The sequence below is a fragment of the Stenella coeruleoalba genome (assembly GCF_951394435.1).
Source record: "Stenella coeruleoalba genome assembly, contig: scaffold_39, whole genome shotgun sequence".
Taxonomy (NCBI): Eukaryota; Metazoa; Chordata; class Mammalia; order Artiodactyla; family Delphinidae; genus Stenella; species Stenella coeruleoalba.
Window position 1 is genome coordinate 2,534,202 of NW_027646400.1, and position 19,606 is coordinate 2,553,807.

Consider the following 19,606-nt stretch of genomic DNA (forward strand, 5'->3'; position numbering starts at 1 on the left):
TGTTGATGATCTATTTTATACATAGCAGTGTGTATGTGTTCATTCCAAACTGTTAATTTATCCCTCCTCCCACCTTTCCCCTTTGGTAATAATAAATTATAAGATTTTATACTTCTCAGAAATGGGGGAGCTGAAAGAGAGGTATCATTTTCAATGGAAAAGCATTTAAAACAAGATTGAAGGTTTAACCAAGATTATTAGCTGTACATCCTTGGAAAGAAATCACTTCGTTTCTCTAATATTGACCTGACAAATAAGACAAACCTTTTCACTGAACTTGCTTATAAAAAGTGATGGAAATATCAAATGGAAGTGTTAAAAACATCTTATTTTACCCGAGCCTTATACACTGTTCTATGTTAACTACAGTTTGGCTCACACATCTGTTCATTGAGGTTACAATAGTCTCAATTTCTGTTATTGATCCTCCAGAGTGGACCCCAACAAGTGTCCCCCTGCCCAGTGTCATTGGGGCCAAGAGATCGAGACTGAGTTTGGTTCACAAGCAAAGGAAACTTTATATTTTGATCAGAGAATGGAGAGGTGAGAGCATGCACTACCCCGTGGGCTGTGGGCTGGGCTGCTGTGTAGAGATCCTGTCAGAGTCAGTGGGAGGGAGGGAGGCGGCGGAGCTCTCGAGGGCCAGGTTGGCTGTAGCTCAGGCTCTATATCGTGGAGTCTGCACTGGGCCCCAGGAGCTGAGGTGTCGACCCAGCCATTCTGCACTAGGAAATCTGGTCTGAAGTGCCGGGTGTAGAACCTCTGCATGCGGGACCCTAGGAGCACGTGAAATTAGACAAAGCACAAAGGATAAAAAAGGTTAGACTTGACTTTATTGCCCAGATTCTATTTTTATCTCCCAGGGATTTTTAATGGGCTTTGCTGGGGACAAACCCCTCCTCTGCCTTTTGTCCCGTTCCTCATTCTTGGAGTGCTGAGGGTGCAGACCCTTCTTCTGTAACTGCTGAGTGCTGAGTTGGGAGCCCTCATACCCTGGGGCGAGGGTCAGAGCTTCTCCCCAGCAGCCTCCCGGTGACGTTGATTGTCCCCAGGACCCCTGCCTCCCTGCTCGTCCACCTGAGCACCAGCATTGGAAGTGTTATAGATTCTAATGACCTTTAAGGGTCCAGGAAAGAGATGTGCAGAGACGCTGTGGGGGCCGGTTTCACCCCGCCCCACATTTGTTCGGCCACCTTAGGCTGACCGTCTCTGCCAGCCTAGATGCTCTGACCAGTAGTCTGCGCTTTCTTCAGTTAGGCCCCTGAATTAACGTACAAACAGCACCAGGTGTCAGAGCCCTGCCCGCTCAACTCCCAGACAGTCCAGGGTCAGTGGTGATCAAGGACCATGATGGCTACTGAGTCAACAGCCTTTTGAAGTAAACAGGAGTCCAGCCGGTCTTATTGGCCACCATCATCACGGTGTCTGTAGGCTTTTCTATGGTGACAGTGTGGTATACTGTTCCCCCGCCAAGATTATTAGCTCCCCTCTGGGTGCAGTAAGTCCTGCAAGCAGTAGTCTACTCTTTTGGGACACACTCTTGTTGTTTTATGAGAGAAACTCCAGGTCAAGTGATGTTCACACGAGTCGTCATGGTGCCCTGTTGCCCCCGGTTATCTCTCTGGATGTTGGAGTTGGAGGGCCTCCTCACTCGAGGTCGGTGTGCCCACGGAGCGAACCCTGCAACTTCAGGGCATGGTTGGTGGTTAGGATCACCACGTGGGGTCCTTTTCCCTTAGGAGGGAGGTGGCCTTTTGGGCTGCTGATTTCCAGGTTTTTAGATACCGCCAGTATCTTGGCCAGATGTGGCAGTGGGCCAAGCCCCTTAGTGACCGTAGTTTATCCTACCTGGATGGCATTCTTGCATTGTTCCATTTCAAGTGGTCCCAGTTTTTGCACTAATTCTCCAATGGCGATTCACCTTTCACCGGGAATGTAAAGGTCAAAGGGTTTAGCTAAATTAGGGAGTTCCAGGGCAAGGGTCTGAATTGACTGCTCTTTCCATTCTTGAAAGGCCACTTCTGGATTCTATTCAAAAGGATCATCATCTTTTCCTTTCAGTGTTTCATATAGAGGCCCAGCTAGTAGACTGTAGTTAGGGATCCAGAAGCAGCAAACCCTGGCCTCCCCAGGAACCCCTAAGCTGTCTTCTAGTTTTAGAAAGGGGTAAGGCTGAAAATGGTTTCTTCCCTTTCCTGGGATGGGCTTCTCTGACCTTCTGTGAGAATGAAGCCCAGGCAGGTCACCGCAGTCTGTGATATTTGAGCTTTTTCTTGGACAACTTCTATCCTTTATTGGCTTGGTAGTTCAGAGGCCTCCTTAGTAGGGCTGGTGATCAGAATGTCGTCTGCATATTGAAGGAGGGTTTCCTTTTCCAGAGGTAGAACTTTTAGGTCTTTAGCTAAGCTTTCCCCAAAGATGGTGTGGGAATTTTTGCACCCTTGGGGCCAGACGGCCCGGAAGTATTGTTTTAGTTGTATGTTGAGTCCTGCCACTCACAAGCCAAAATTTCTTGTGACTCTGGGACTAATGGAATACAAAAGAAGGCATCATTGAAGACTAATACAGAATACCATGTCCTGGTGGTTGGTAGAATGACCAGCAGGGTGTAGGAATTAGGAGCAACTGGAGGTATATCCTCGGTGGCTTCACTGACTGTCCTGACATCCTTTACCAGGTCCCCAGCAGCCCATGGGGCTCTCGTGGTCAGACCAATCCCAGAATATGGAGCTCACCTGGGCAGGTACCCCACCCCCACCCCAGCCCACGGGGCTCTCGTGGTCAGGCCCCTCCCAGGATACAGAGCTACCCTTGCAGGTACCGTGGCAGGGCTGGGCACACAGGAACCGTGCACATAGCCCTCATTGCAGAGCACCCCCAGCTCACCTGTCGCTCAGAGCTGACACAGAGCACCTCAGAGCAGGACTTGAACTAACAAACAGCAGCTGCGACAGGTCTGTGACCCTGGGCATCACTCCGTGAGGCCTCCCTCCACCTGGTCTTCCAGAGACTTCCACTGCACCCGGGGCACCAGGCCTCTGTCTCCAACCACCACCCACCCCTCCTCTGCCTGACTCCTGGGTTCCTCTCATTAGGAGAGGGTTTTCTTGAAGTTGTCTCCCACTCATGGGCCAGATAAAATGATTAGAAAACAAGCCAAAGCTGCAGCCCCTTGTCTATCCTGACTCTCAGGAGCCCACACCTGTTCCTTGGACCTGGCCGGTTCAGCAAGTTCCATTTTCTGCAACTGTGAGCCCCTGAGGGGTGATGATTGGCTGACCTGGGCAGCCTTACCGTGCCGGCCAGCCCTCCCCAGGTGTGCCTGGGTTGAGATCAATATAAATACCACTCCAGGCAGCAAGAGCCCCTGCAGCCGTGCCTGACGCCATTTTCTCTGCCCTGTCAGCAGTCTCGGGGCTGGGCTGGTGGGAGGGAGTGAGAGGCCACGGCTTTGTGGGTGGCCCAGTGTGAGTGGGGCTCTGCTGGACTTTCTGCAGCAGTTGCCAGGCTGCCACCTGCTAAAGAAGAGGATGTGTCACCCATACCTGCTGCTGGAATTTCTCCCTGGGCAGAGGTGAGGAAGGAAAAAAGCAGTGGGGGCAGGGACAGGACGGGTATCTCAGGCAGGGAAATGGAAATCTTCCAGAAGAGCACCCAGGGCCAGGACCATCCTGGCTGGCCTGCAGGCACCAAGTCGGCCGGCATGCTGTCACTCGTGTGGCTCTATGGCCCTTCCTCTAGGCTTTCAAGTCCTTGTATATATTCAGGTGTTTTACCTGGGACGGGTGGGAATAGTTCAGCAGCAACTGGCCTGGGGCTCAGCTCACGTTTACTCACAGATGCCTCGGCACGGTGCCCCAGCTTTGCAATGAGGACGCTTGTTGCGTGGGGGCTGCTGGCTGAATGGGAGACGATTCCCCACCACTGACCAACTTCAGAATTGTTTACAACTGGAGCAAGTGCCCTGATACGGTTTTCCTCTGTGGAACTGGTGGGTTCTGTGTTTTTTTTCTCTTTTTCGTTTTTGGTTCAAGGTAGATTTTATTCCTCTTTTTTGTATTTACAGATATAAGCATGGAAATAATTTATTCATATAAATACATGTATGTGCAGGGAATAATTGTTTTTTCTGTTTTATTTTTTAAATTTTACTTCTTTTTAATTTTGAATTTTATTTTATATTTTTATACAGCAGGTTCTTATTGGTTATCTATTTTATACATATAAATGTATACATGCCAATCCCAGTCTCTCAACTCCTCCCACCACCACCCCCCCAACAGCTTTCCCCCCTTGTTGTCCATACGTTTGTTGTCTACATCTGTTGCTCTGTTTATGCCTTGCAAAATGGTTAATCTGTACAGTTTTTCTAGGTTCCACATATATGCATGAATATACAAGATTTGTTTTTCTCTTTCTGACTTACTTCACTCTGTATGACAGTCTCTAGATCCATCGACGTCTCTACAAATGACCCAATTTCATTCCTTTTCATGGCTTAGTAATATTCCATTTTATATATGTACCACAGCTTTATGCATTCGTCTGTCTGTGGGCATTTAGGTTGCTTCCATTACCTCGATATTGTAAATAGTGATGCAATGAACATTGCGGTGAATGACTCATTTTGATTTATGGTTTTGTCTGGGTATATGTCCAGTACTGGGATTGCTGTATCATATGGTAATTCTATTGTTAGTTTCTTAAGAAATTCCATATTGTTCTCCATAATGACTGTATCAATTTATATTCCCAACAATAGTGGAAGAGGGTTCCTTTTCTCCACACCCTTTCCAGCATTTTTTGTTTGTAGATTTTCAATGATGCCTATTCTACCAGGTGTGAGGTGATACCTCATTGTTGAATCCATTTCGTTGAGCAAGGGGTAGCTCTTGTCTATTACATATTTGGCTTATGGAACGGTATCTGTGCTAATTTCAAACTCTGCTTTTATGCAGCACCCCAACTCACCTTCCCCCTTAAGCAGGCATAAGTTGGTTTTCTAAACTTGAGACCCTGTTCTGTTTTGTAATTCAGTTCATGTGTAGCCAAGTTCACATTCCGTGTATTAGTGATACCTTATGATGTTTCTTTTTCTGTGTGACTTATTTCACTTAGAATCATCGTGCCTCAATCCACTCATTATGCTGGTACAGGCCTGGTGACATAGATTTCATTGCTGAGTGGTATTCTGTTGTACAGAAGTACCGCAACTTCTTTATCCATTATTTGCTCTCTGGGATATTTAACTTGTGCCGTAGAAGAGATTCCTGTAAAAAGAGCCGTCCCAAATTTTGGGGTTGCTGTGTCTTTTTGATATTAATTTCCCTAAGCTATAGGACCATAAGTGGAAGTGCCCTAGGCTCTGTTGCTTTGTTTTTTACATGTTTCAGGAAACACCATACACTTCTCCCGAGTGTCTGTTGGCAATTTACATCCCGCCCATCAGCATAACAAGGCTCCCAGTTCTCCATGGCCTGTCCTGCCTTTCTGGATTTTACACTTTATTCTGATGGCCCTTTTGACCGGGGGGAAGTGAGACTTCATTGTAGTGCAGATTTCCTTTGCAAGCTTGCTTGGTTGGCCAAAAAGGGCGTATGCGTTTTTTCCTGAATATATTCAGGAAAAAACGCATATGCCCTTTTGGCCAAGTGCATCATTGTGGACGTTCTGCCTCTTTTCCTACGCTTTCAATGCAATTCCAGTCTACCTCCTGAAATCGATATCCTGCAATTCTGCCCCGCTTTCAAGTCCTCTTGGCAGCCTTACTTCAGTATATTTTTGGACGATAGCTGTCATTTATAACTCTGCAGGTTTGTGAATTACAGAGCCCCTGAGCTCCTTTCTTCAACTCACTTTCTTGTGAGCTGGCCGCAACACTGCAGGATGGCTTCAGGCCCTAATCTGTTTCCGCCACGGCACGCTGAGCCTTTGGTTAATTCCTCTTCCTAGTGGGAAATGAGAGTTAAATTTGCCCGTCCAGACACCTCCAGCTAGTCTCTCATTGGTTCTCCCTATTCCTGTTCATCTTCCGCAGAAATTGCAAACTGGGCCAAACAGGAGGTTAAAGGCACTGACTGTCCAAGTCGGGAGAGTGTTAGTAAAGCGTCTGGAATGTTGCACCCGAGTACCAGGGTATGAAAACTGAGACATATTTGAACACGTCTCCCGATCACACGGTTGATCATACTCTGGGTTCCACATGCATGTTTTAGCTGAAGGAAGAATACCTTAAACCTGGAGAGTTGAGACCCATGGAATGGGTACCATGCAATATGACTTCAAAGGGTCTTCATTTGCTCACCGAACCTCTCCAATCCTATCACTGCTGCATTTATGCCCCACTACACACGCTTGATTCTCTTTCGGAGACATAGCAATCCCTAGGTTTTAAGATACTTACTAGTCAGGTACATTCTTAGGCGTTTAATATGGGGTGTTGAGTCCATTTCGTTGAGCAAGGAGTAGCTCTTGTCTATTCCATATTTGGCTTAAGGAACTTTATCTGTGCTCATTTCAATCTCTGGTTTTATGCAGCACCCCAACTCACCTTTACCCTTAAGCAAGCAGAAGTTGCTTTTCTAAATTTGAGACACTGTTCTGTTTTGGAATTCAGTTCCTGTGTAGCCAAGTTTACATTCCATGTATTAGTGATATCTTTTGATGTTTCTTTTTCTGTGTGACTTATTTCAGTTAGAATCATCGTACCTGAATCCACTCATTATGCTGCTACGGGCCTGATGACATAGATTTCATTGCTGAGTGATATTGCATTGTACGTAAGTACCACAAGTTCTTTATCCATTTTTCACTTTCTGTGATATTGAACTTGTACGGTAAACGAGGTTCTTGTAAACATAGGCGTCCCAAACATTGGGGTGGCTGTGTCTTTTTGATTTTAATTTCCCTAAGCTATAGGACCATAAGTGGCAGTGCCCTAGGCTCTGTTGCTTTGTTTTTTAGATGTTTCAGGAAACACCATACACTTCTCCCGAGTGTCTGTTGGCAATTTACATCCCGCCCATCAGCATAACAAGGCTCCCAGTCCTCCATGGCCTGTCCTGCCTTTCTGGATTTTACACTTTTTTCAGATGGCCCTTTTGACCGGGGGGAAGTGAGACTTCATTGTAGTGCAGATTTCCTTTGCAAGCTTGCTTGGTTGGCCAAAAAGGGCGTATGCGTTTTTTCCTGAATATATTCAGGAAAAAACGCATACGCACTTTTTGGCCAAGTGCATCATTGTGGACGTTCTGCCTCTTTTCCTATGCTTTCAATGCAATTCCAGTCTACCTCCTGAAATCGGTTTCCTGCAATTCTGCCCCGCTTTCAAGTCCTCTTGGCAGCCTTACTTCAGTATATTTTTGGACGATAGCTGTCATTTATAACTCTGCAGGTTTGTGAATTACAGTGCCCCTGAGCTCCTTTCTTCAACTCGCTTTCTTGTGACCTGGCCGCAACACCGCAGGATGGCTTCAGGCCCTAATCTGGTTCCGGCATGGCACGCTGAGCCTTTGGTTAATTCCTCTTCCTGGTTGGAAATTAGAGTTAAATTTGCCAATCCAGACACCTCCCGCTTGTCTCTCATTGGTTCTCCCTATTCCTGTACATCTTCCGCAGAAATTGCAAACTGGGCCAAACAGGAGGTTAAAGGCACTGACTCTCCAAGTGGGGAGAGTGTTAGTAAAGCGTCTGGAATGTTGCACCGAAGTACCAGGGGATGAAAACTGAGACATATTTGAACATGTCTCCCGATCACACGGTTGATCATACTCTGGGTTCCACATGCATGTTTTAGCTGAAGAAAGAATACCTTAAACCTGGAGAGTTGAGACCCGTGGAATGGGTACCATGCAATATGACTTCAAAGGGTCTTCATTTGCTCACCGAATCTCTCCAATCCTATCACTGCTGCGTTTATGACCCTTGTACACATGCTTGATTCTCTTTTGGAGACATAGCAATCCATAGGTTTTACGATACTTACTAGTCAGTTATATTCTTAGGCGTTTAATATGGGGTGTGGAGTCCATTTCGTTGAGCAACGAGTAGCTCTTGTCTATTCCATATTTGGCTTAAGGAACTTTTTCTTTGCTCATTTCAGTCTCTGGTTTTATGCAGCACCCCAACTCACCTTTCCACTTAAGCAAGCATAAGTTGGTTTTCTAAATTTGAGACCCTGTTCTGTTTTGTAATTCAGTTCCTCTGTAGCCAAGTTTAAATTCCATGTATTAGTGATATTTTTTGATGTTTCTTTTTCTGTTAGACTTATTTCAGTTAGAATCACCATACCCGAATCCACTCATTATGCTGCTACGGGCCTGGTGACATAGATTTCATTGCTGAGTGATATTGCTTTGTACATGAGTACCACAAATTCTTTATCCATTTTTCACTTTCTGTGATATTGAACTTGTACGGTAAACGAGGTTCTTGTAAACAGAGGCGTCCCAAACTTTGGGGTGGCTGTGTCTTTTTGATTTTCATTTCCCTAAGCTATAGGACCATAAGTGGAAGTGCACTAGGCTCTGTTGCTTTGTTTTTTAGATGTTTCAGGAAACACCATACACTTCTCCGGAGTGGCTGTTGGCAATTTACATCCCACCCATCAGCATAACAAGGCTCCCAGTTCTCCATGGCCTGTTGCCTTTCTGGATTTTACACTTTTTTCAGATGGCACTTTTGACCGGGGGGAAGTGAGACTTCATTGTAGTGCAGATTTCCTTTGCAAGCTTGCTTGGTTGGCCAAAAAGGGCGTATGCGTTTTTTCCTGAATATATTCAGGAAAAAACGCATACGCCCTTTTTGGCCAAGTGCATCATTGTGGATGTTCTGCCTCTTTTCCTATGCTTTCAATGCAATTCCAGTCTACCTCCTGAAATCGGTTTCCTGCAATTCTGCCCCACTTTCAAGTCCTCTTGGCAGCCTTACTTCAGTCTATTTTTGGACGATAGCTGTCATTTATAACTCTGCTGGTTTGTCAATTGCAGTGTCCCTGAGCTCCTTTCTTCAACTCGCTTTCTTGTGAGCTGGCCGCAACACCGCAGGATGGCTTCAGGCCCTAATCTGGTTCCGGCCCGGCATGCTGAGCCTTTGGTTAATTCCTCTTCCTGGTGGGAAATGAGAGTTAAATTTGCCCGTCCAGACACCTCCAGCTAGCCTCTCATTGGTTCTCGCTATTCCTGTTCATCTTCCGCAGAAATTGCAAACTGGGCCAAACAGGAAGTTAAAGGGACTGACTCTCCAAGTCGGGAGAGTGCTAGTAAAGCGTCTGGAATGTTGCACCCGAGTACCAGGGGAGGAAAACTGAGACATATTTGAACACGTCTCCCGTTCACATGGTTGATCATACTCTGGGTTCCACATGCATGTTTTAGCTGAAGGAAGAATACCTTAAACCTGGAGAGTTGAGACCCGTGTAATGGGTACCATGCAATATGACTTCAAAGGGTCTTCATTTGCTCACCGAACCTCTCCAATCCTATCACTGCTGCGTTTATGCCCCTGTACACATGCTTTATTCTCTTTCGGAGACATAGCAATCTATAGGTTTTATGATACTTACTAGTCAGGTACATTCTTAGGCGTTTAATATGCGGTGTTGAGTCCATTTCGTTGAGCAAGGAGTAGCTCTTGTCTATTCCATATTTGGCTTAAGGAACTTTATCTGTGCTCATTTCAATCTCTGGTTTTATGCAGCACCCCAACTCACCTTTCCCCTTAAGCAAGCATAAGTTGGTTTTCTAAATTTGAGACCCTGTTCTGTTTCGGAATGCAGTTCCTGTGTAGCCAAGTTTACATTCCGTGTATTAGTGATATCTTATGATGTTTCTTTTTCTGTGTGACTTATTTCAGTTAGAATCATCGTACCTGAATCCACTCATTATGCTGCTACGGGCCTGATGACATAGATTTCATTGCTGAGTGATACTGCATTGTACGTAAGTACCACAAGTTCTTTATCCATTTTTCACTTTCTGTGATATTGAACTTGTACAGTAAACGAGGTTCTTGTAAACAGAGGCGTCACAAACTTTGGGCTGGCTGTGTCTTTTTGATTTTAATTTCCCGAAGCTATAGGACCATAAGTGGAAGTGCCCTAGGCTCTGTTGCTTTGTTTTTTAGATGTTTCAGGAAACACCATACACTTCTCCTGAGTGTCTGTTGGCAATTTACATCCCGCCCATCAGCATAACAAGGCTCCCAGTTCTCAATGCCTGTTGCCTTTCTGGATTTTACACTTTTTTCAGATGTCCCTTTTGACCGGGGGGAAGTGAGACTTCATTGTAGTGCCGATTTCCTTTACAAGCTTGCTTGGTTGGCCAAAAAGGGCCTATGCGTTTTTTCCTGAATATATTCAGGAAAAAACGCATACGCCCTTTTTGGCCAAGTGCATCATTGTGGACGTTCTGCCTCTTTTCCTATGCTTTCAATGCAATTCCAGTCTACCTCCTGAAATCGGTTTCCTGCAATTCTGCCCCGCTTTCAAGTCCTCTTGCCAGCCTTACTTCAGTCTATTTTTGGACGATACCTCTCATTTATAACTCTGCAGGTTTGTGAATTACAGTGCCCCTGAGCTCCTTTCTTCAACTCGCTTTCTTGTGACCTGGCCGCAACACCGCAGGATGGCTTCAGGCCCTAATCTGGTTCCGGCCCGGCATGCTGAGCCTTTGGTTAATTCCCCTTCCTGGTGGGAAATGAGACTTAAATTTGCCCGTCCAGACACCTCCAGCTAGCCTCTCATTGGTTCTCGCTATTCCTGTTCATCTTCCGCAGAAATTGCAAACTGGGCCAAACAGGAGGTTAAAGGGACTGACTCTCCAAGTCGGGAGAGTGTTAGTAAAGCGTCTGGAATGTTGCACCTGAGTACCATGGTACGAAAACTGAGACATATTTGAACACGTCTCCCGTTCACACGGTTGATCATACTCTGGGTTCCACATGCATGTTTTAGCTGAAGGAAGAATACCTTAAACCTGGAGAGCTGAGACCCGTGTAATGGGTACCATGCAATATGACTTCAAAGGGTCTTCATTTGCTCACCGAACCTCTCCAATCCTATCACTGCTGCGTTTATGCCCCTGTACACACGCTTGATTCTCTTTTGGAGACATAGCAATCCATAGGTTTTAAGATACTTACTAGTCAGGTACATTCTTAGGCGTTTAATATGGGGTTTTGTGTCCATTTTGTTGAGCAAGGAGTAGCTCTTGTCTATTCCATATTTGGCTTAAGGAACTTTATCTGTTCTCATTTCAATCTCTGGTTTTATGCAGCACCCCAACTCACCTTTCCCCTTAAGCAAGCATAAGTTGGTTTTCTAAATTTGAGACCCTGTTCTGTTTTGGAATGCAGTTCCTGTGTAGCCAACTTTACATTCCGTGTATTAGTGATATCTTATGATGTTTCTTTTTCTGTGTGACTTATTTCAGTTAGAATCATCGTACCTGAATCCACTCATTATGCTGCTACGGGCCTGATGACATAGATTTCATTGCTGAGTGATACTGCATTGTACGTAAGTACCACAAGTTCTTTATCCATTTTTCACTTTCTGTGATATTGAACTTGTACGGTAAACGAGGTTCTTGTAAACAGAGGCGTCGCAAACTTTGGGGTGGCTGTGTCTTTTTGATTTTAATTTCCCTAAGCTATAGGACCATAAGTGGAAGTGCCCTAGGCTCTGTTGCTTTGTTTTTTAGATGTTTCAGGAAACACCATACACTTCTCCTGAGTGTCTGTTGGCAATTTACATCCCGCCCATCAGCATAACAAGGCTCCCAGTTCTCAATGCCTGTTGCCTTTCTGGATTTTACACTTTTTTCAGATGTCCCTTTTGACCGCGGGGAAGTGAGACTTCATTGTAGTGCCGATTTCCTTTGCAAGCCTGCTTGGTTGGCCAAAAAGGGCGAATGCGTTTTTTCCTGAATATATTCAGGAAAAAACGCATACGCCCTTTTTGGCCAAGTGCATCATTGTGGACGTTCTGCCTCTTTTCCTATGCTTTCAATGCAATTCCAGTCTACCTCCTGAAATCGGTTTCCTGCAATTCTGCCCCGCTTTCAAGTCCTCTTGGCAGCCTTACTTCAGTCTATTTTTGGACGATACCTCTCATTTATAACTCTGCAGGTTTGTGAATTACAGTGCCCCTGAGCTCCTTTCTTCAACTCGCTTTCTTGTGACCTGGCCGCAACACCGCAGGATGGCTTCAGGCCCTAATCTGGTTCCGGCCCGGCATGCTGAGCCTTTGGTTAATTCCCCTTCCTGGTGGGAAATGAGACTTAAATTTGCCCGTCCAGACACCTCCAGCTAGCCTCTCATTGGTTCTCGCTATTCCTGTTCATCTTCCGCAGAAATTGCAAACTGGGCCAAACAGGAGGTTAAAGGGACTGACTCTCCAAGTCGGGAGAGTGTTAGTAAAGCGTCTGGAATGTTGCACCTGAGTACCAGGGTACGAAAACTGAGACATATTTGAACACGTCTCCCGTTCACATGGTTGATCATATTCTGGGTTCCACATGCATGTTTTAGCTGAAGGAAGAATACCTTAAACCTGGAGAGCTGAGACCCGTGTAATGGGTACCATGCAATATGACTTCAAAGGGTCTTCATTTGCTCACCGAACCTCTCCAATCCTATCACTGCTGCGTTTATGCCCCTGTACACACGCTTGATTCTCTTTTGGAGACATAGCAATCCATAGGTTTTAAGATACTTACTAGTCAGGTACATTCTTAGGCATTTAATATGGGGTTTTGTGTCCATTTTGTTGAGCAAGGAGTAGCTCTTGTCTATTCCATATTTGGCTTAAGGAACTTTATCTGTTCTCATTTCAATCTCTGGTTTTATGCAGCACCCCAACTCACCTTTCCCCTTAAGCAAGCATAAGTTGGTTTTCTAAATTTGAGACCCTGTTCTGTTTTGGAATGCAGTTCCTGTGTAGCCAAGTTTACATTCCGTGTATTAGTGATATCTTATGATGTTTCTTTTTCTGTGTGACTTATTTCAGTTAGAATCATCGTACCTGAATCCACTCATTATGCTGCTACGGGCCTGATGACATAGATTTCATTGCTGAGTGATACTGCATTGTACGTAAGTACCACAAGTTCTTTATCCATTTTTCACTTTCTGTGATATTGAACTTGTACGGTAAACGAGGTTCTTGTAAAAGGAGGCGTCCCAAACTTTGGGGTGGCTGTGTCTTTTTGATTTTAATTTCCCTAAGCTATAGGACCATAAGTGGAAGTGCCCTAGGCTCTGTTGCTTTGTTTTTTAGATGTTTCAGGAAACACCATACACTTCTCCTGAGTGTCTGTTGGCAATTTACATCCCGCCCATCAGCATAACAAGGCTCCCAGTTCTCCATGGCCTGTCCTGCCTTTCTGGATTTTACACTTTTTTCAGATGGCCCATTTGACCGGGGGGAAGTGAGACTTCATTGTAGTGCAGATTTCCTTTGCAAGCTTGCTTGGTTGGCCAAAAAGGGCGTATGCGTTTTTTCCTGAATATATTCAGGAAAAAACGCATACGCCCTTTTTGGCCAAGTGCATCATTGTGGACGTTCTGCCTCTTTTCCTATGCTTTCAATGCAATTCCAGTCTACCTCCTGAAATCGGTTTCCTGCAATTCTGCCCCGCTTTCAAGTCCTCTTGGCAGCCTTACTTCAGTCTATTTTTGGACGATAGCTCTCATTTATAACTCTGCAGGTTTGTGAATTACAGTGCCCCTGAGCTCGTTTCTTCAACTCGCTTTCTTGTGACCTGGCCGCAACACCGCAGGATGGCTTCAGGCCCTAATCTTGTTCCGGCACGGCACGCTGAGCCTTTGGTTATTTCCTCTTCCTGGTGGGAAATGAGAGTTAAATTTGCCCAACCAGACACCTCCAGCTATTCTTTCATTGGTTCTCGCTATTCCTGTTCATCTTCCGCAGAAATTGCAAACTGGGCCAAACAGGAGGTTAAAGGGACTGACTCTCCAAGTCGGGAGAGTGTTAGAAAAGCGTCTGGAATGTTGCACCCGAGTACCAGGGTACGAAAACTGAGACATATTTGAACACGTCTCCCGATCACATGGTTGATCATACTTGGGTTCCACATGCATGTTTTAGCTGAAGGAAGAATACCTTAAACCTGGGTAGTTGAAACCCGTGGAATGGGTACCATGCAATATGACTTCAAAGGGTCTTCATTTGCTCAAGAACCTCTCCAATCCTATCACTGCTGCGTTTATGCCCCTGTACACATGCTTGATTCTCTTTCGGAGACATAGCAATCCATAGGTTTTAAGATACTTACTAGTCAGGTACATTCTTAGGCGTTTAATATGCGGTGTTGAGTCCATTTCGTTGAGCAAGGAGTAGCTCTTGTCTATTCCATATTTGGCTTAAGGAACTTTATCTGTGCTCATTTCAATCTCTGGTTTTATGCAGCACCCCAACTCACCTTTCCCCTTAAGCAAGCATAAGTTGGTTTTCTAAATTTGAGACCCTGTTCTGTTCTGTAATTCAGTTCCTGTGTAGCCAAGTTTACATTCCGTGTATTACTGATATCTTATGATGTTTCTTTTTCTGTGTGACTTATTTCAGTTAGAATCATCATACGTGAATCCACTCATTGTGCTGCTAAGGGCCTGATGACATAGATTTCATTGCTGAGTGATATTGCTTTGTAAGTAAATACCACAACTTCTTTATCCATTTTTCACTTTCTGCGATGTTGAACTTGTACTGTAAACGAAGTTCTTGTAAACAGAGGCATCCCAAACTTTGGGGTGGCTGTGTCTTTTTGATTTTAATTTCCCTAAGCTATAGGACCATAAGTGGCAGTGCCCTAGGCTCTGTTGCTTTGTTTTTTAGATGTTTAAGGAAACACCATACACTTCTCCCGAGTGTCTGTTGGCAATTTACATCCCGCCCATCAGCATAACAAGGCTCCCAGTTCTCCATGGCTTGTCCTGCCTTTCTGGATTTTACCCTTTTTTCAGATGGCCCTTTTGACCGGGGGGAAGTGAGACTTCATTGTAGTGCAGATTTCCTTTGCAAGCTTGCTTGGTTGGCCAAAAAGTGCGTATGCGTTTTTTCCTGAATATATTCAGGAAAAAACGCATACGCCCTTTTTGGCCAAGTGCATCATTGTGGACGTTCTGCCTCTTTTCCTATGCTTTCAATGCAATTCCAGTCTACCTCCTGAAATCGGTTTCCTGCAATTCTGCCCCGCTTTCAAGTCCTCTCGGCAGCCTTACTTCAGTCTATTTTTGGACGATAGCTGTCATTTATAACTCTGCAGGTTTGTGAATTACAGTGCCCCTGAGCTCCTTTCTTCAACTCGCTTTCTTTTGAGCTGGCCGCAACACCGCAGGATGGCTTCAGGCCCTAATCTGGTTCCGGTACGGCATGCTGAGCCTTTGGTTATTTCCTCTTCCTGGTGGGAAATGAGAGTTAAATTTGCCCGTCCAGACACCTCCAGCTAGTCTCTCATTGGTTCTCGCTATTCCTGTTCATCTTCCGCAGAAATTGCAAACTGTGCCAAACAGGAGGTTAAAGGCGCTGACTCTGCAAGTGGGGAGAGTGTTAGTAAAGCGTCTGGAATGTTGCACCCGAGGACCAGGGTACGAAAACTGAGACATATTTGAACACGTCTCCCGTTCACATGGTTGATCATACTCTGGGTTCCACATGCATGTTTTAGCTGAAGGAAGAATACCTAAAACCTGGGTAGTTGAAACCCGTGGAATGGGTACCATGCAATATGACTTCAAAGGGTCTTCATTTGCTCACGAACCTCTCCAATCCTATCACTGCTGCGTTTATGCCCCTGTACACATGCTTGATTCTCTTTCGGAGACATAGCAATCCATAGGTTTTAAGATACTTACTAGTCAGGTACATTCTTAGGCGTTTAATATGCGGTGTTGAGTCCATTTCGTTGAGCAAGGAGTAGCTCTTGTCTATTCCATATTTGGCTTAAGGAACTTTATCTGTGCTCATTTCAATCTCTGGTTTTATGCAGCACCCCAACTCACCTTTACCCTTAAGCAAGCATAAGTTGGTTTTCTAAATTTGAGACCCTGTTCTGTTCTGTAATTCAGTTCCTGTGTAGCCAAGTTTACATTCCGTGTATTACTGATATCTTATGATGTTTCTTTTTCTGTGTGACTTATTTCAGTTAGAATCATCATACCTGAATCCACTCATTGTGCTGCTAAGGCCCTGATGACATAGATTTCATTGCTGAGTGATATTGCTTTGTAAGTAAATACCACAACTTCTTTATCCATTTTTCACTTTCTGCGATGTTGAACTTGTACTGTAAACGAAGTTCTTGTAAACAGAGGCATCCCAAACTTTGGGGTGGCTGTGTCTTTTTGATTTTAATTTCCCTAAGCTATAGGACCATAAGTGGCAGTGCCCTAGGCTCTGTTGCTTTGTTTTTTAGATGTTTAAGGAAACACCATACACTTCTCCCGAGTGTCTGTTGGCAATTTACATCCCGCCCATCAGCATAACAAGGCTCCCAGTTCTCCATGGCTTGTCCTGCCTTTCTGGATTTTACCCTTTTTTCAGATGGCCCTTTTGACCGGGGGGAAGTGAGACTTCATTGTAGTGCAGATTTCCTTTGCAAGCTTGCTTGGTTGGCCAAAAAGGGCGTATGCGTTTTTTCCTGAATATATTCAGGAAAAAACGCATACGCCCTTTTTGGCCAAGTGCATCATTGTGGACGTTCTGCCTCTTTTCCTATGCTTTCAATGCAATTCCAGTCTACCTCCTGAAATCGGTTTCCTGCAATTCTGCCCCGCTTTCAAGTCCTCTCGGCAGCCTTACTTCAGTCTATTTTTGGACGATAGCTGTCATTTATAACTCTGCAGGTTTGTGAATTACAGTGCCCCTGAGCTCCTTTCTTCAACTCGCTTTCTTTTGAGCTGGCCGCAACACCGCAGGATGGCTTCAGGCCCTAATCTGGTTCCGGCCCGGCACGCTGAGCCTTTGGTTAATTCCTCTTCCTGGTGGGAAATGAGAGTTAAATTTGCCCGTCCAGACACCTGCAGCTAGCCTCTCATTGGTTCTCGCTATTCCTGTTCATCTTCCACAGAAATTGCAAACTGGGCCAAACACGAGGTTAAAGGGACTGACTCTCCAAGTCGGGAGAGTGTTAGTAAAGCGTCTGGAATGTTGCACCCGAGTACCAGGGGAGGAAAACTGAGACATATTTGAACACGTCTCCCGTTCACATGGTTGATCATACTCTGGGTTCCACATGCATGTTTTAGCTAAAGAAAGAATACCTGAAACCTGGAGAGTTGAGACCCGTGGAATGGGTACCATGCAATATGACTTCAAAGGGTCTTCATTTGCTCACCGAACCTCTCCAATCTTATCACTGCTGCGTTTATGCCCCTGTACACACGCTTGATTCTCTTTTGGAGACATAGCAATCCATAGGTTTTAAGATACTTACTAGTCAGGTACATTCTTAGGCGTTTAATATGGGGTTTTGAGTCCATTTCGTTGAGCAAGGAGTAGCTCTTGTCTATTCCATATTTGGCTTAAGGAACTTTATCTGTGCTCATTTCAATCTCTGGTTTTATGCAGCACCCCAACTCACCTTTCCCCTTAAGCAAGCATAAGTTGGTTTTCTAAATTTGAGACCCTGTTCTGTTTTGGAATGCAGTTCCTGTGTAGCCAAGTTTACATTCCGTGTATTAGTGATATCTTATGATGTTTCTTTTTCTGTGTGACTTATTTCAGTTAGACTCATCATACCTGAATCCACTCATTGTGCTGCTAAGGGCCTGATGACACAGATTCCATTGCTGAGTGATATTGCTTTGTAAGTAAATACCACAACTTCTTTATCCATTTTTCACTTTCTGCGATGTTGAACTTGTACTGTAAACGAGGTTCTTGTAAACAGAGCCGTTCCAAACTTTGGGGTGGCTGTTTCTTTTTCATTTTAATTTCCGTAATCTATAGGACCATAAGTGGAAGTGCCCTAGGTTCTGTTGCTGTGTTTTTTAGTTGTTTCAGGAAACACCATACACTTCCCCCAAGTGGTTCTTGGCAATTTACATCCCGCCCATCAGCATAACAAGGCTCCCAGTTCTCCATGGCCTGTCCTGCCTTTCTGGATTTTACACTTTTTTCAGATGGCCCTTTTGACCGGGGGGAAGTGAGACTTCATTGTAGTGCAGATTTCCTTTGCAAGCTTGCTTGGTTGGCCAAAAAGGGCGTATGCGTTTTTTCCTGAATATATTCAGGAAAAAACGCATACGCCCTTTTTGGCCAAGTGCATCATTGTGGACCTTCTGCCTCTTTTCCTATGCTTTCAATGCAATTCCAGTCTACCTCCTGAAATCGGTTTCCTGCAATTCTGCCCCGCTTTCAAGTCCTCTTGGCAGCCTTACTTCAGTCTATTTTTGGACGATAGCTCTCATTTATAACTCTGCAGGTTTGTGAATTACAGTGCCCCTGAGCTCGTTTCTTCAACTCGCTTTTTGTGACCTGGCCGCAACACCGCAGGATGGCTTCAGGCCCTAATCTGGTTCCGGCACGGCACGCTGAGCCTTTGGTTATTTCCTCTTCCTGGTGGGAAATGAGAGTTAAATTTGCCCGTCCAGACACCTCCAGCTAGTCTCTCATTGGTTCTCGCTATTCCTGTTCATCTTCCAAGAAATTGCAAACTGGGTCAAACAGGAGGTTAAAGGGACTGACTCTCCAAGTCGGGAGAGTGTTAGTAAAGCGTCTGGAATGTTGCACCCGAGTACCAGGGTACGAAAACTGAGACATATTTGAACACGTCTCCCGATCACATGGTTGATCATACTCTAGGTTTCACATGCATGTTTTAGCTGAAGGAAGAATACCTTAAACCTGGGTAGGTGAAACCCGTGGAATGGGTACCATGCAATATGACTTCAGAGGGTCTTCATTTGCTCACCGAACCTCTCCAATCCTATCACTGCTGCGTTTATGCCCCTGTACACATGCTTGATTCTCTTTCGGAGACATAGCAATCCATAGGTTTTACGATACTTACTAGTCAGGTACATTCTTAGGCGTTTAATATGCGGTGTTGAGTCCATTTCGTTGAGCAAGGAGTAGCTCTTGTCTATTCCATATTGGGCTTAAGGAACTTTATCTGTGCTCATTTCAATCTCTGGTTTTATGCAGCACCCCAACTCACCTTTCCCCTTAAGCAAGCATAAGTTGGTTTTCTAAATTTGAGACCCTGTTCTGTTCTGTAATTCAGTTCCTGTGTAGCCAAGTTTACATTCCGTGTATTACTGATATCTTATGATGTTTCTTTTTCTGTGTGACTTATTTCAGTTAGAATCATCATACCTGAATCCACTCATTGTGCTGCTAAGGCCCTGATGACATAGATTTCATTGCTGAGTGATATTGCTTTGTAAGTAAATACCACAACTTCTTTATCCATTTTTCACTTTCTGCGATGTTGAACTTGTACTGTAAACGAGGTTCTTGTAAACAGAGGCGTCCCAAACTTTGGGGTGGCTGTGTCTTTTTGATTTTAATTTCCCTAAGCTATAGGACCATAAGTGGCAGTGCCCTAGGCTCTGTTGCTTTGTTTTTTAGATGTTTCAGGAAACA

General features: G+C 44.9%; 1 long non-coding RNA gene across 6 annotated transcripts in view; it reads left to right on the top strand.

Annotated features, from left to right (window-relative positions):
• Positions 1–19,606, top strand: part of LOC307181137 — a 3,028,377-nt gene that overhangs the window by 2,389,582 nt on the left and 619,189 nt on the right. The window contains exon 13 of one of the 6 annotated variants that reach the window (XR_013825990.1): positions 17,748–17,829. The exons of the other annotated variants lie outside the window; for them this stretch is intronic. This is a non-coding gene — a long non-coding RNA (uncharacterized lncRNA). The remainder of the gene's footprint in view (positions 1–17,747; positions 17,830–19,606) is intronic. 6 annotated transcript variants of the gene reach the window in all.